The 17,162-nt window shown below is 32.0% G+C and overlaps 1 protein-coding gene across 2 annotated transcripts in view; it reads left to right on the top strand.

Moving 5' to 3' along the window:
- Window positions 1–10,811: 10,811 nt before the first annotated feature.
- LOC143049954 (synaptotagmin-like protein 5) overlaps window positions 10,812–17,162 on the top strand; it is a 60,978-nt gene continuing 54,627 nt past the window's right edge. For both annotated transcript variants that reach the window (XM_076223734.1, XM_076223731.1), the window contains exons 1-2: window positions 10,812–10,889; window positions 15,034–15,087. The gene's annotated coding sequence lies outside the window, so the exon portion shown is untranslated. The remainder of the gene's footprint in view (window positions 10,890–15,033; window positions 15,088–17,162) is intronic.

The following is a 17,162-nucleotide window of genomic DNA, read 5'->3' as shown; positions in this document are numbered from 1 at the left end:
ATGCATCTTTTTGAAATCTTCAAAAATTGGGAACCTGATAAACTAAATCTTAAATTTTGCAAGTATGTTCTTGGTGTCTCCAAAAATTGCACAAATATTGGAGTTATACATGTTATATCAGAGCTAGGTAGATTTCCTTCAATATATATAAACATAGTAATTCAAATGTTTATGATGTATTGGCACCGCCTTGAAAACTCGCCCACTGATCTCTTAAGTGATGCTTATATTGAAAGCTCCTCTGATAAAGCTGTGGCTAATCAATCGTGGTATGCAAACATAAAGTTTTTTAGTGAAAAACTTGGTTTAAATTTAGCACTTTGTAAAAAACTCAGTAAAAATAAATACAAAAGTTTACTTAGAAAATGTATCAAAACTGATTTTTAACATATTGGAGCAATCAAAAAGACTTAATAAAAAAATATGATCACAGTAAATTGAGCAACTACTTTAAATTTAAACATAATTTCACTTTTGAAGATTACTTCAATATTAAGAACAGAGATAAGAGAGTTATACTTACTAGGTTTAGAATAAGCAATCATTGTTTCCGCATAGAGAGGCCGTTACAAACGAAAAATTGATGAACATGGAAAAAATATTACACTGCCAAGATCAGAGAGAACATGTTCTCTCTGAACTCGGTTGAAGACGAAGAACATTTTTTATTTAAATGTACCCTTTATAATAAGGAAAGAAAAACCTTTCTGGATGAACTCTTTACAAAATACCCATATTTATCCCAAATATCCGATAGTAATCTGCTTATTTGGTTCATGTCAAACGATAGCCTTCATTTTAACTCTAAACTATGTGAATTGCTATCCTCATTTTACACATTGAGAAACTAAATATTTGCTTAACTGAAACTTATAAAACCTATTTATAGTCTTCACCAGTTCATTGTCACATTATACTTGAATTGTTTTTTTTTTTTTTTTTTCTTTTCTGGGCAGTAAGAGTTATCCTTCGTTCCATATCTACTCCAACTGACTCTCCTCATAAAAAAATAAAAAATAAAATAAAAATACATTTGTATCTGTATTTTTACTGTATTTCATTTTTCATTTACATGTTGTATTGTTAAATCAATCATCCTTAATCAGAACGAGAGTTGTATGTGTGAGTGTATGCGAGTCGGAGAGAAAGGCTTTTTATTTTTACTTTATGTGATTACATGCTTGTTATGAGCCTTATGATTAGGAAATAAAAATATCTTAATCTTTATCTTTATTAATACCATACATGTTCAGGTTACCCCATATCAGCTTTACAAAGCATAGATATGTCCAGCTAAGCTCTGTATAACTGTTCTTGGTCAGGTTACCTCAGGTCACCTATGTATTATTGTACATGATCATTTGACGAAAGGGTCAGCTTTACAAAAATAAAATATTTCCAGGTTACCTCAGGTCATATCTGTATTACTGTACATTGTCAGGCTAAATATGGATTTTTTTTTAATTTTTTTTTTTTTTGGGGGGGGGGGGATGACTGCAAATACTCGAATGAAAGAATAATAGCGTCAATTCTTCGTTTCTAAATGTAGGTCTTCATGGATGTTGTATTGTTTATTTAAATGTTTTTGATAAGTTGACTTGACTTAATTTGAGTTAAATGGGTTATATTTGTTGTTGTTTTTCTGGAAACCATTATAGATACAATGCTAGAGTATATGATTGTGTTGTAATAAACTAATTTCTTCATTAAGTATGGTGAACTGAGTTTATTTGAGACGAATTGGATGTGTTTTGTGTTTTTTGGCGTGACCTCAGCTCAGGTAACCGCTGTAATTAAAGAATATTACATACTATGCTATGATAAAAAATGTTGCTGATTGACAAGTATCCGTTTACATCCTTTTTGTGTTTTTTGTTAGATGGTTGTATATCTATTTGTATCAATCTGATGAGTTAAGCCTTTTTCGACTGATTTTTATAAGTTTGTTCTAATTCTGCTTTGTAACAACACTGACCAGGTTATAAGGAGGTTGAGCGCTCAGAAACATGTTTAATGTATCTAAAACAAACAGAGTTTTCGGAAAGCCAGTTAAGATTATTGAATAAAGTTAACTATATGAAGTATATTTTGTACAAATAAAGAGGTAGTACTGGATATCCTCAATGTCTGACCCACATTGTCAATTATCATTTATGATAATAGCTCTAGAATGGCCATGGTTTAAGAATGAAGCGGAACATCGCAACTGCGTTAAAATGATAATCGATTTCCCTGGGCCGTACAAATAAAACGTTTCAACTTTACTTACATGACTATCATGTTTCAATTCTTTCTTAAACTTAGAAATAGAGTCGATACTGCGAATTTTTAGATCAAGTTTGTTTCACTCACGTATTGTGGAGGGAATAAACGATTCAGTAGTAAGGGAAAGTCGGAAAAATGGAACAAAAAAAAATCATGACCATTTCGTAACGGATAGTTGGTTGTTCTTTGGAGGTACAAGATGGCATAGGTACTATTGTGCATGTTTTTGGTTCATTTTATAAAACATCTGTAATTTTCTTCTCTTTCTACCTTCAAAAAGAGATTCCCAGCCAACCTCAGGGTATACAATTTCAGTTTTAGTAAATACTGGTAGACCGGTGACTATTCTTGCAGCCTCTAATTGCGAATTTTTAAATTTATGAGAGTAGCATATTCCACAATTATCAAACACTTCCGTGGCATATTCAAAAATGGGTCGAATAAAAACTAAGTACATTTTTTTTCTATATTGTTTCATGATAATCGGCATTTAAGTTTATGTAAAACATTTAAGTCTTTATTTGTAATAATACTTTCAATATGATTGTTCCATTTTGCGTCACTACTGAAATTTACTCCCAGGTGCTTATGAGATGCACTTATAGGTATATTTTTATTATCTAAGGAATAGTCTGGGGTCTATATTTGAGCAAATCATAATTTCGGTTTTGTCAGGGTTAAATGACATAAGCCATTTAGAAGACCAAACATCCAGCTTTATTTACGTCGCGATCAATAACAGATTCTTCGGTGCCATATTCTGTGATGAATTATTGTTGCCATACTCTTTGGAAAACCGTTGTTGTCGTATTCTGTGATGAATGATTGTCGCCATATTCTGTGATGAACCATTGTTGCCATATTCTTTGGTGAACCAGTGTTGCCATACTCTTTGATGAATCATTATCGCCATATTCTTTGGTGAACCATTGTTGCCATATTCTGTGATGAACCATTGTTGTTCTATTCTTTGGTGAACCAATGTTGCCATACTCTTTGATGAATCATTATTGCCATATTCTTTGGTGAACCATTGTTGCCATATTCGCTGATGAACCATTGTTGCCATATTTTTTGGTGAACCATTGGTGCCATATTCTGTGATGAATTATTGTTGCCATACTCTTTGGTAAACCGTTGTTGCCATATTCTGTGATGAACCATTGTTGCCATATTCTGTGATGAACCATTGTTGCCATAATCTTTGGTGAACCATTTTTGCCATATTCTGTGATGATCTATTGTTGCCATAGTATGTGATGAACCATTGTTGCTATATTCTTTGGTGAACCATTGTTGCCATAATCTTTGGTGAACCATTTTTGCCATATTCTGTGATGATCTATTGTTGCCATAGTATGTGATGAACCATTGTTGCTATATTCTTTGGTGAACCATTGTTGTCATAAACTTTGGTAAAAAATCGTTGCCATATTATTTAGTGAATCATTGTTGCCATATTATTTGATGAATCATTGTTGTCATATTCTATGATGAACCAGTCTTGTCATATTCTATGATGAACCAATCAGAGTACACTTGATTTTTAATGGATATAAGAAGATGTGGTGTGAGAGATAATGAGACAAATTTCCATCCAAGTCACAATTTGTTAAAGTAAACCATCAAGGTCACAGTACGGTTTTCAACAAGAAGCCATTGGCTCACGCCGAACAGCAATTATACAAAGGGCCCCAAAAATTACAAGTGTAAAACCATTCAAACAGGAAAACCAACAGTCTTATCTATAAAACAAAAACGAGAAACGTTGAACACTTATGAACCACATCAGCAGACGACAACTATTGAACATCAGAATCCTTACTTAGGACAGGTGCAAGCAATTGTGGCGGGTTTAAACGTTTTAATAGTACCAAACTCTGTTATGCTAATGCATACTGTCTGAGATATAACATTGATGGAATAGTATCGGTTGTAGATTTTTTAGATTTTAATAAACATTGAAAAAAATGAAATAATGGAAGACGAAAAAAATATATAACGTGACTCCAGGTGTCTTCCTCCATCTTTGATTGTGAAGTAGCAGATAACTTTGGTCTATTCTTTGATGAAATGTGCAAATTTTGAGAGTAGTATATAATTTAAGACTTTTAATGTAAATATAGAAAATTGTATGTTTTATCATAATTACGGCTGTAATTTCTCAAAAACACCTTATTTGTGTTTGGTTAACTTTTTTCAACTTTTACCATATAAGGGGAGATAACTCAGATAAAGTAATTTTTATAATAGAAAGTGTTGGGAATTTACCAATTTTAATCTGTACATAACAAAAACAAATTCGCGGTGACACCATTTTTTCTTTTTCTTATCTGTAAGCATGTTATAAGTAGTTCATTAACTACTATTAAAGAGCTTATCATAAACTATTGTAATAAAATATATGAACATAGTGGTATTAACCATTTTTGGAATGTAAAAAATTCTTTGGATGTTTTAGATAAATTACGTGCTTTTGATGGTCCTTTTGATTCTGTTAATAGTTTTGATTTTTCTCCTCTTTACACTACACTTCCACGCTATCTTATTAAACAAAAGTTTTCCTATTTAATTAAATGGTCGTTTTGTAAAGCTGAATCTAGATATATTTGCTGCAACTCATTTTAAGCCTTCTTCTCTAATGAGAAAGGTAAATATGCTAGATATACTTACTGGGGGTGTGATGAGATGATTGAAGCTGTTAATTTTCTCCTTGATAATATTTATGTACGTTTCGGCAACAAAGTTTATTGACAGGTTGTAGGTATCCCCATGGGCACTAATTGTGCCCCTTTAATAGCAGATTTGTTTTTGTACTGTTACGAATCACAGTTCATGACTAAACTCAGTAAAGACCCGTCGAAATTGCATTTAATTGATAAATTCAACAACACTTACCGTTATCTTGATGATATATTTTCGTTAAATAATCAAGAATTTTCTCAATATACTGCGGAAGTTTACCCCAAGGAACTTACTTTAAATAAATCAAATTTATTCGGTAATAACTGTCCTTTCCTGGATTCACATATTTCGGTTTTAAACGGGAAACTCCACACTAAAATTTACGACAAAAGAGACGATTTTTCGTTCCCTATTGTTAATTTTCCATTTTTAGATGGTGATGTTCCTTTGGCACCATCTTACGGTGTTTATATTTCACAACTTGTTCGCTATGCCCGTGTCTGTTGTGACGTTTTTGATTTTAACGAACACAACCTATGTATTACTAGTAAATTATTAAACCAGGGATATCGTTACCATAAATTACTTAAAACCTTTACTAAATTTTTCCATAGATATAAAGATTTGGTTTTGAAGTTTGGTTGTACCTGTAGAAAACTTATTTCAAACGGGATAGCACATCCTCATTTTTACGGAAATGTTGTTAACTGTGCCCGGAAATTTAGAAATGATCCATGTAAACTTGTCGCTCCTTTAAATAAACATATTCTAAAAGGTTACCTATTCAGCACTGTAATAGGATCATTGAATATTGTTTTTATTTTTAGAAATATTGATTTTTTTATCAGTAAATTAAAAGCTAACTAAATATTACTAGTATGTTATATGCATATACATATTCATGGATCTACAATCTGTCGATACCTGTAACTTGGCATTGCACAAGGTCATGTTTTTCTCTGGCTGTTTATGACGTCTTTACACTAAATCCATTGGATGTTGGATGTGTACGGATTGATAGTTTAGTCTTAGTTGCATGATTTTTTTTATTAGTTGTAAGTAGCTTTGAACTAGCTGTCAGATAACTGCCAGTACTTTCAGATCTGTTCATTGTGGCTTTTTGTGTCGGGATGTATAAGTACCGGGCCACGTCCACTTGTATTTTTGTCGATCTGATGAGTTAAGCCTTTTTCAACTGATTTTTATAGTTCGTTCTTATGTTGTATTGTTATACCACTGTCCTAGGTTAGGGGGAGGGTTGGGATCCCGCTAACATGTTTAAACCCGCCACATTATTTATGTATGTGCCTGTCCCAAGTCAGGAGCCTGTAATTCAGTGGTTGTCGTTTGTTTATGTGTTACATATTTGTCTTTCGTTCATTTTTTTACATGAATAAGGCCGTTAGTTTTCTCGTTTGAATTGTTTTACATTGTCTTATCGGGGCCTTTTATAGTTGACTATGCGGCATGGGCTTTGCTCATTGTTGAAGGCCGTACGGTGACCTATAGTTGTTAATGTCTGTGTCATTTTGGTCTTTTGTGGATAGTTGTCTCATTGGCAATCATACCACATCTTCTTTTTATATATAAGAGATATATTCTCACATTTTATCTAAAAATTCTTTCAAGGAGTTATCTTTTTGATTTCCCATGCCATACTCTACACAAGATCTGTAGCATTGAGGGGTCCGGTGACCAATACTTTTTATTATATTTTTGACAAACGCATGCTAAAAGCTTCATTTTGACAAATTATTAAAAAAAATCTATGAATTTTGATTAAGACCCCCTCCGGTTACAATAAGAAATGTGTATACATTGCTTTGTTTACATGTTTGATTTTGATCTGCAATGAAGCATTACTTACAGTTTCACTCTTCCTCAGAGGTGAATCCTGGGGTCACCATCTAACCCTTTTCCCACTGAGGTGGTGCACCATATAGAGTACATGTAATACTATAGTAATTTACCAATAAGTAAATCCCTAAAAATAAGTCATTATATTTCCAATACAATTTAAAAATGTATTAGATTTACTTTAAGACTAAAGGACGTGCTAAAATAAGAAACGGATGTAAGTGGTTATACAGTGGGGTTGTGTATTTGACAAAATACGAAATTTACATTCGACTTTTCAAACTTCTGTCGTTCTTAAAATTGTCTACATGATAAGTGTATCAATACTGTCGAGAATGTCAGTACTCAGATAGAGAGCTTATCAGGTTAAAAACAAATAAATTATTTTGTCTGTATGACAGCTTGTAAGATTTCCGCTGCTGTTTTTTAATAAAAGAGGGACGAAAGATACCAGAGGGACAGTCAAACTCATAAATCGAAAATTTACAATGACTGACAATGCAATGGCTAAAAATGAAAACGACAAACAGACAAACAATAGTACACATGACACAACATAGATATCTAAAGATTAAGCAAGACGAACCCCGTCAAAAACTAGGGGTGATATCAGGTGCTCCGGATGCGTTAGCAGATCCTGCTACACATGTGGCACTCGTCGTGTTGCTCATGATATAACATTCAGGTCAGTTGTCTAATTCGGTAGATCACATTCATGAAAGGGAAGGGGATTGTAGTTACGACGTAAGGAACATATCTGAGATCATTTGTGAAACGGTTATTCCATAACGGTCAACTAACTTGTGATTGCGTCACGGTAAAATTTACGAAGGGATGATTTCAACTTCACCATTTGTAACTCTTTGTTTCATAGCTTATTTGTGAGCAGCAACCATCTATCAAGAAAATCATGTTAGACTGAAATGCAAGGACGGGAATATCGTATCAATTGGGAGATATATACCCCGTATGCAGGTGCTGCTGGAATGTTTCTACTTAGAAATAGAAAGTTCACAATTGGAAAGCTGAAATCATCTCTTTTGTCGTAAAGTTTTGTTTTCAACCGACCCTTATTGCCGGTCAATTTCTAGATGTAAGTCAAGATATGAGGCCGACTTCACTGTATCTGTTGTGGCTTTATCTCTAGTTCTATGGGATAGATGTGTTCAACATAGTCACCAAATTTTGAATTATTTAGTGAAAGAAAATCATCTATATAGCGGAAAGTAGAATGAAAGGATATTGCTAACTTCTTATCTTTCTTCCTACGAAGTTCCTGTATAAAGTCAGCCGCATAATAATAAAGAAACAAGTCGGCAAGAAGAGGGGAACAATTCGTTATAAAAGCATCTTGATAATGTCAGTTTCAGAGATTTTTTTGTTTGAATCAGATTGATCCTTTACAAAGTAGGATTTATCCCTCCCTAAGACAAGATACTTTGAATAACTTGATAGGTGCAATTTGGTTACTCGGTGAATCATGTTGAGTACTGTGACGTTGAATGAATTAGCACTGATGCATGACTTGTGCATTATGATCGATTGTTGTTTCTTAAAGTTCAGTGACAAATATATCATGCATGTTTAGGAAGAAAAAAATAACAATCAATACAGTAGGTAGGATTTTTACTCAGTATGGTTGACCATGCGATGATTGAGCATCCACTTAATAAAACTGGCCACGAAATAACTCAAAAGTGGCCCGTTAAAATACCGAAAAATAAATCAAATTTAAAATATGAGTTTTATTTCATTTTCGTCCGTTGAAGCTTTATATTATTTTCGCTCACAATGGTTTTCAGCTAAACTGAAATTTGGCATTTTGGCGGGTATTCAGGTGTATCCGGTTGACCTTATCTTTCAGCCAATGAAAAAAGTTCATTGCTCAAGTTGCCTAAAGGTGGCACGGTAGTATTTGCATTCCAGAATTTAGGTTGCTCTTTTGTGTACCCTACTTAGGTAAATGTATCTAAACAGTGTGATTGGACAAAAAATACAGTATCAACTGAACATACTTTTCCAAACTGAGGGATGAATCAGGTGTAGAAAAATATGAAATAATTTTACATACAGATGAAAATGAATTTTTGAGAATTTTTTTAAATTTTGTATTCACTGCACCGTAAAAGACCTAAAAGTACTAGTGGCCTTAGGTTTTTAAAAATAGCAAAAAAAGTAAACGGTCATGATACATATTCAAATTCATTTCTGAATAGTAAAATGAAAGTACTTCAGTTAACTGTGAATGTAGAATTTTTTGCAGTGTTAGAAAGTGGTGAAAATTCTAAAAAGGCTATCATTATCCCTTATGGGCCAGGAAATACTACCGTGCCACCTTAAGGGGGATATATATTTTTACACTAAATCAATAAAGGAGCTTTTTTTACCTATGCAATTTGTAAGTTTATCAATAAAAAGTTGTTTAAGGGCAACTATGATAAAAACAAGCCTTAAATTCCACCCCTTAGAGTAAAAATTGCTGATTCAGCAAATTTTGCCTGATCTGTAGGTAATAATGTACAAATTTACCTAGAAAGTAGAACTTCATTATTTTTATGTAACTTGCAATACTTTTTTAATTATATATGCTCGCTTTAACTTTTCGCAGTGTCTGACACATGTGCAACCACTGAAATTTGAGACGCGACATTCTTCGGTTGCATGTACATCCTATTATTTTCACCGAAATAAATAAATTGCATAATTTCTTATTTTTTTCAACACAAGTACAGCTATACTAGTTTTCTTGAGGTTTAATTTGTAGTTCTGATGTAACATGACACCAGTAGGAGCTTTTGGGGAACCAGTAAGTGGTTAAGGGGTCCTTACTTATCCATTTAGCTCTCATATTGGTCTGAAATAGAGATAGAAATAGGGGTTTCTATACATTGGCTAGACATTATTTTTGACAAAGAATGTATTTATTATGTTATATCAGCAAGATTAAATGGTTTATTCATTTTCCATGCAAATACCATTAGTTGTTAAGATTTTCTGACAGTGAAAAGCCTAATAAAGGCAAATTGATTATGTAAGGGGACATAATTTAACTTAATGCATACATGAGAAATAGACAAACAGTCAACTTAGAGATGTATTCTAGTACATGTATTGTCAAACAGATTTTGGAATAATAGTTAACTGCAATCTAAAGACTCTTGTTGTATTGCTCTCATAATCTGGAAATGTTTAAAGTAATATAAGGCATGCTGTAAAATGTGGAATGGACTTTAATATCAGTTTTCATGATTTGGTGCTTAAACTATTTCTTTCAGTCAGATTAACCATAAACAGAGTTGGCAATCCAACAATTCCTCCTGAATCACCATGTTTGACTTCTGTGTTGATTTAAAACATCATATATTTGGGTTTTGTTCACTCCTTAAGTAAAAATGGTAAGATGAAAAAAAAGTGAAAATCTGCCAGATGGGGTAGGGATGTAATGTTTCATCTTTTTGGGGTAACAAATGAGTGCAGACTAGTATTCTTTATTGTAATATGTTCCAAAGTAAGAAGTCTATGCATCATAGGTGTCATGACTGGTTTCAAGTTTGTTATGTCTTGGTTAAGGTGGCACGGTAGTATTTGCATTCCAGAATTTAGGTTGCTCTTTTGTGTACCCTACTTAGGTAAATGTATCTAAACAGTGTGATTGGACAAAAAATACAGTATCAACTGAACATACTTTTCCAAACTGAGGGATGAATCAGGTGTAGAAAAATATGAAATAATTTTACATACAGATGAAAATGAATTTTTGAGAATTTTTTTAAATTTTGTATTCACTGCACCGTAAAAGACCTAAAAGTACTAGTGGCCTTAGGTTTTTAAAAATAGCAAAAAAAGTAAACGGTCATGATACATATTCAAATTCATTTCTGAATAGTAAAATGAAAGTACTTCAGTTAACTGTGAATGTAGAATTTTTTGCAGTGTTAGAAAGTGGTGAAAATTCTAAAAAGGCTATCATTATCCCTTATGGGCCAGGAAATACTACCGTGCCACCTAAACAGTTCAGAAATTGTATTCATGGCTTATTAAAGAACTACATTGATAATAACCGGTTTTATGCATGTGTAAAGGTAAGCAAAGGCTACTGAATTATTTTTTAGGAGTTTAAGCCACTGTCAAGCATTGAAAATATTTTCCCGTCGGACACCTGTCAATGTATTATTGTAACAGGTGTGTTGTTATAAAGGTGACATCGAAGTGGAGCATATACATATGTGTAAATATCTATACATGTGTTACAGGTGTAAATACAATTATCTTGTTGTATGTTTGTTATTTGAACTATAACATGGGGTAAAATTCGAAAATGCAAGAGTCTAAGAAGATATAAACATCACGATCAGGTCAGGTTCCAGTTGTTGGACAGACTTCCCCCCCCCCCCCCCCCCCCCATATTTTTGGGACGAACAATGCATTTAAATGCTGTGGGTCATTTCATCACCGAACACCAGTGACCACCGCATACTACCGAACAAATTGAAATACCATCTTACACACCTAAATAAATTATATACACCTAATCCCTTTTTATTCCTGTTCATGCCATTCCAGATACGTTCTAAAATTACACAGCTTTTTCATCCAGTTGAAACTATCTGGGAGCCTGTTTAAGGGAAAACGGTACTATTTATACTGCCATAGGCGACAATGTTAACATTTTCTAAATTTACCACTTTTCAAGATAAAAACCTGGATAAAACAGCTATATGATGTGTTTAATTAGTACTTTATTATTGTGTTTTAAAAATTAAAGCCAAATAGTATCATGACCAACTTCCAACGGAGCTTGTTTATGTTATCCATGCCCACCGTCATTTTGCACCAAATTTATGAAATTTTACAAGTCTTTTCGAATAATTCTCTAGAAAATATTTTAATAGGTTTCAAAATTTATATTGTAAATATACACACTGCAGTTATTCATAGATAAATAAAAAATATATTGTACCCTTAGGCCGAGAAAAAAAAGATCTGTGTTTCCGGTAACCCGACCGACCCTGTTTTTTTTAGCCCCGACCCTAACTTTTTTATTGGATCTTCCAAAAAAAAATTTTAAAAAATTTATCAACCGACCCTGTTTTTGACACGGGCTTCTGATAGATGACATAATATTTTTTCTCTCTTGCTTCCTCTTGCATAGAAAGCCAGTAAAACATTTTATTAATGTCAAAAGGTATTCCAAATAGGTTAAAATCCAAGAAATTTGCACAGCAGGTGCTTCAAAAACATTGCAAATGGCACACTTCCGGTTTTTGAAACTAATTACGGATCCGGACTTGGAAAAAACATGATAATTTTCCGGATTTCATTTACGATGTCAAAAAAAAAAAAAAAAAAAAAAAAAGAATTCCGACCTACCGACCCTATTTTTCAAAATGATGTTACCGGAACCACATATCTTTTTTTTTTAAGCCTTACATCCAATCACAGCGCTCCTAATTTGACTTCCTTCACCTGCCTTGGGTACACAAAAGGCCAACCTAATGCTGGGAAAATTAAATACTACCGTTTTCCCTATACTGTGACATAAAGATATAAAGAATTCTTATGACATTATTAAAGCAATACTGGGCTATTGTGAAAACCTTGGCTATAAAAAATACTTGTATGTCCCCAGTACTTAAAGAAACATAGATCATTTTATGTCCCCACCCCTACAAGCTGGTTTACCTCATTCTCTACTTCTTTCAGAAAAGCCTTAATAAACAACCTGTATCCAATCATATCTTATCTTATTTAAAAAGAATGATAAATAGTTCCATTTAAACAGATAAAATGGACAGTTCCATTCAATTTGTATTCATTTTATCAAAAATTTACAACAAATGCACAAATTCAAGATTTTTCATACTAATCTCCATTCCATGCTTTAGTATATGCCATATTGTGGTTAAAAATTTCAGAGCTTGTTATAAAATCTATTATTCTGTCTTGAGATGATGAAAACAAAGATATTAGACAATTTAAACATTAAATATGGAAAATACTCAGCTGTAAAGTTGCCTTTGTTGCCTGTATTAATCAATGAATAAGCTGAATTATGTCCCTTGGGAGTATTAATTTCCACCAAAAGTCCTTTCAAACAGTAGGAAATGAAAAATTACTTATGTCTGATATCATAAAAGAAATAAACTACAAAATGAAGCACTTTTGAAATATTTGCTGCATGAATTATCAAGAATGTGAACAATTCTTTACACAGGAGAGTATAAATTCTATGTAAATTTAGCCTCAAGTGGGCCTCTTTTTTTCTTAGATGAACAATTCTAACACTGAAAATGCTTCCAATGTGACCAAATATTGCCTAATTCCATAAACAGTACAAACTAAACCAAACAATTTCCCATTTTAATAGATTATGTTTACAGAAATACCCAAGTGATACATTTAGAGAGTTACACAGCAAAAAAGGCAAACATTTCAGTAAAAATAATTTATCGCGACTTGAATTCTGGTGTTTCCAATTGAAAAAATCATTGCGAAAGGTGAAATAGAATACAAAAGAACTATAATATGGTGCATTTTACACAATATAGTTAGTATTGACATCCTAGAATAAAGTTTTATATCATTACCAATCAATTTGACCTATCATGATGACTCAGCACTTTTCTCAGTGAGCAATGTAAGGAAGTGCAACATATTCTATTTTAAAAACTATAGAGGTTGACAGGTTGGGAACATAATAATTTGTTACCTTCCAAATGTGGGATACACAAGGGGCTATAGCTTGCTGTTGTAGAAAATAAAAAAGTAAAAGGGGGAAATTAATTATATTTGAAACAACTTTTCTAAAAGAGGATTCTTCATATTTTCAATAATCAAATGATAGTCTCCTCCCGGACTAAAACCCTGGACCTCTTGTATAACAAGGCAGTGTTTTAACTGGCTGAGCTAGAGAAAATTCTCTGAAATACTTTTCTTGAACAATCGCTTAAGGTTGGCTATGAACGTGTACTGAGGAAATCAATCCTGTCACAGGTCCCCCATTTCAAGAGCCATCATTCCAAATTATGCCTACAGTCATGACAGTGTATTTTCCAAATTTACTCTTGTGTTTATACAATGTACATGTAGTTTTTAAATGTGTTTAAAATATTATACATGTACATTGTACATGTATAATATATTGCCAGGGGGACTGACAGTTTTATTGATAGAAATTGGTTTAAAAACATATTAAATAATTAAATTCAGAATATACAATTGAAATGGAGTAAAATTAATTTCAAATCTCTATTTACAAAGCAATCCATTGAAAAGGATTTATCTGTAAATCCTAAAAACAAATACCTATGGGCAAATAATTATGTTGAAGATTACCTAGTAAATTGTTAAATATGATATACAAAAACCACATTTATAAGTGTTCTGAAGCCTGCTAAGTTGGAATGGTGAATAATACATTGTACCCTTAAAAGCTGAAAACTCAGGAGTCAAATGATTTGTTTAAATTTGGAATCAATCAAATATGATTTTGAATTTGAATTTTTTAATTATAATCTTTATCATGTTTATTGACATCATGGACATATAAACAAATTAAACATGTTGAGTACAAAATTGTTGCATGTTTATAATATATTATTACTGTTGATAAATGTACACAAAATGATGTATAATGTATTGCACCCTTTAATATCTAATCATTTGATCTAAAAGAATTTCATTACATTGTATAACATTGTATAAAGTGTTTGAAACCATCACTACACTGTGAATATAGAAAAAAAACATTCTGTGAATTCAATTTGATTTCTACCGAATTCATTGATCATCTTGTTGCAAGGATGTAAATGTGTATTATACATGTACATAGATATAGGAAGATGTGGTATGAGTGCCAATGAGACAACTCTGCATCCAAGTAACAATGTATAAAAGTAAAGCATTATAGGTTAATGTACGGTCTTCAACAAGGAGCCTTGGCTGACACAGATAAAGGGCCCAAAAAACTACCAGTGTTAAACCATTCAAACAGGAAAACCAACAGTCTAATCTATATAAAAACAAAAAACGTATATACATGATATATGTATATAAATAAAGGCAAAAAAAACCAGAGGGAATCACATCAATTTAAAGAGAAATACAACGTAACAACAGAAACACTGAAGTACAACAAAAAACAAACAACAATCTTATATATATAATTATCTTAGTGTAAACTTATGCTCAATTATTTATCCTAAGTATGTTTTTTTTTCATTTTAGTGACACCCTGTCTAGCCAGGCTCCTGAGATGATGGAAAAGGGAATATAAATGAGGTAAGACATGTGTACACAAACATGTATGAAAGAAGTTTTTCCTCTCACTTAACCCTCAAACAGTACGAATATAGTCTGCATATGTTGTGCATGTATCATGTACATGTTTAAGTGCATCTATAGCTAGCCTGCAAAAATTTAAACTTGCAAATGTATTACACATTGTCATACAAAACTTTGATGTTTTTTTTTTTAGTAATTTGATTCATTTATGTTAAGACATGTAAGAATTTACATCTTACAAAGCTACAGGAATTCTTTTATCAGTGATATCTATATACATTTAGGTGCAATTTCTAAAAACATATCAATACTTCCTTAGGAATATATGTATTTTAGATTATACATGTATATATGTTTCTATTTAAAGGGATAGATTTTAAATGGCAAGTAATTTTAGTATTGAATTATTACAATTCTGATGCAAGTTATTGTGTGGTCTTTATAAAATTCTGACTCCCACTTTAAGTTAATATACCATATTTGCCACGTTTACATGAATTTTACTATTTATAGTTTTTTCCTAGGTTTGTTGCGCTATGCATAATCTTAAAGATGAAATTTAAGATTATAATTACATCATATTTTAATTATAATCCACTAATGTTATAAATATACATGATGTACATGTGCATTGAAAGCTTTTAAGTTAGAATTTAAGCTATCATTGACACTAGTTGAAAGGACTGACAAGAAATATTACACAGATTAATACTTTCTTGTCCAGAAGTCAGACAATATGTCTGGTCTCATGGTATAGCAGAACAATTTTACACTCCAGTTTAGAATTGGAGCGACATATATAGTGTCTCATAATAGATACACATGTAGAAAGATGTGTATGAGTTCTAATGAGACAACTCTCCATCCAAGTCACAATTTATAAAAGTAAACCATTATAGGTCAAGGTACGGTCTTCAACACAGAACCTAGGCTCACACCGAACCCCAAGCTATAAAGGGGCCCAAAAATTACCAGTGTGAAATTATTCAAACGGGAAAACCAACGGTCTAATCTATATATAAAAACAAGAAAGCCTTAATAGGCTGGGTGCTGATCTTGTTTTTTTTTTTGTGATTGTACTTGTAAATATTTTACTGGTGTGTAAGATCACTACGTGAGACTTTAATAAAAATAAATTTATCCTAATTATCTATCTTGCAATCAACTGTCTGTCCATCTGTTAGTATAACAACTATTTTTGTCGCACTTTTATCAGGAACAGTTTCAAGAATAAAATACGTGTTCATATTGGTGAGCAGCTTGACAGTGATAGTTTTATACCCCCCCCCCCCCCCCACCACCCTTTTCCCCCACTCCTATATTTTTAAGTACGTGTATATTGAGGAGTATTGAATATGGTATACAATATAATTTGTTTACTAGCTGGTACACAAATGTACTACATTTTTACTAATTCAATATGAATAAAAATGCTTTCATTTAAACATTGTATATTTTGTATATTTATTTTAGTCTTCTATTCAACTTGTAATGTTACAATTGCTTTAATTCACAACTTATTGAATACATTTTATTAGTGGACAGTCAGTGATCAAAGGACTTACCATCAAAGGTTTAAATGGTCATTTTGTTCAGTACAAATAGAGCAGTATTATAAATGAAGTTGTCTAACCGTTGAACAGTATACATATATACAGTTCAATTATAAACAAGGCAGATCAGTTATTTAAATCTTGTTGTTGATTTTTAAAAGTGAACAAGGTGATAGAAAAATAGTATATTTTTTTTTTAAATAAAATCCCAAAGAGAGAAACATATCTGTGTTAGGATTTTTTTTAAAGTTGATGTTTAGATATATTTAATCCATTAATATTCCTAATTGATCCCTCAGTGGTGTCAAATTTTTTAGGAACATTTGATTTTGCTAGGATTTCAATGAAAAGCAATAGGTAGATATATATAATTTGCTGTTTCAAAATGATTCCCTGTGGAAAATTAATTGTTGTCCACTAACATGACCAATTTCTTAAATTTCTTCAAATTATAACCCTTTTGATTTTTATAAAACATGATTTAGAAAAAAATCCTATATTAAAATTAATGATGAAAAA

Source organism: Mytilus galloprovincialis, chromosome 10 (genome assembly GCF_965363235.1).
Source record: "Mytilus galloprovincialis chromosome 10, xbMytGall1.hap1.1, whole genome shotgun sequence".
Lineage (NCBI taxonomy): Eukaryota > Metazoa > Mollusca > Bivalvia > Mytilida > Mytilidae > Mytilus > Mytilus galloprovincialis.
Note: the sequence above shows the minus strand (reverse complement) of the source record. Positions and strands in the feature narration are given on the sequence as shown.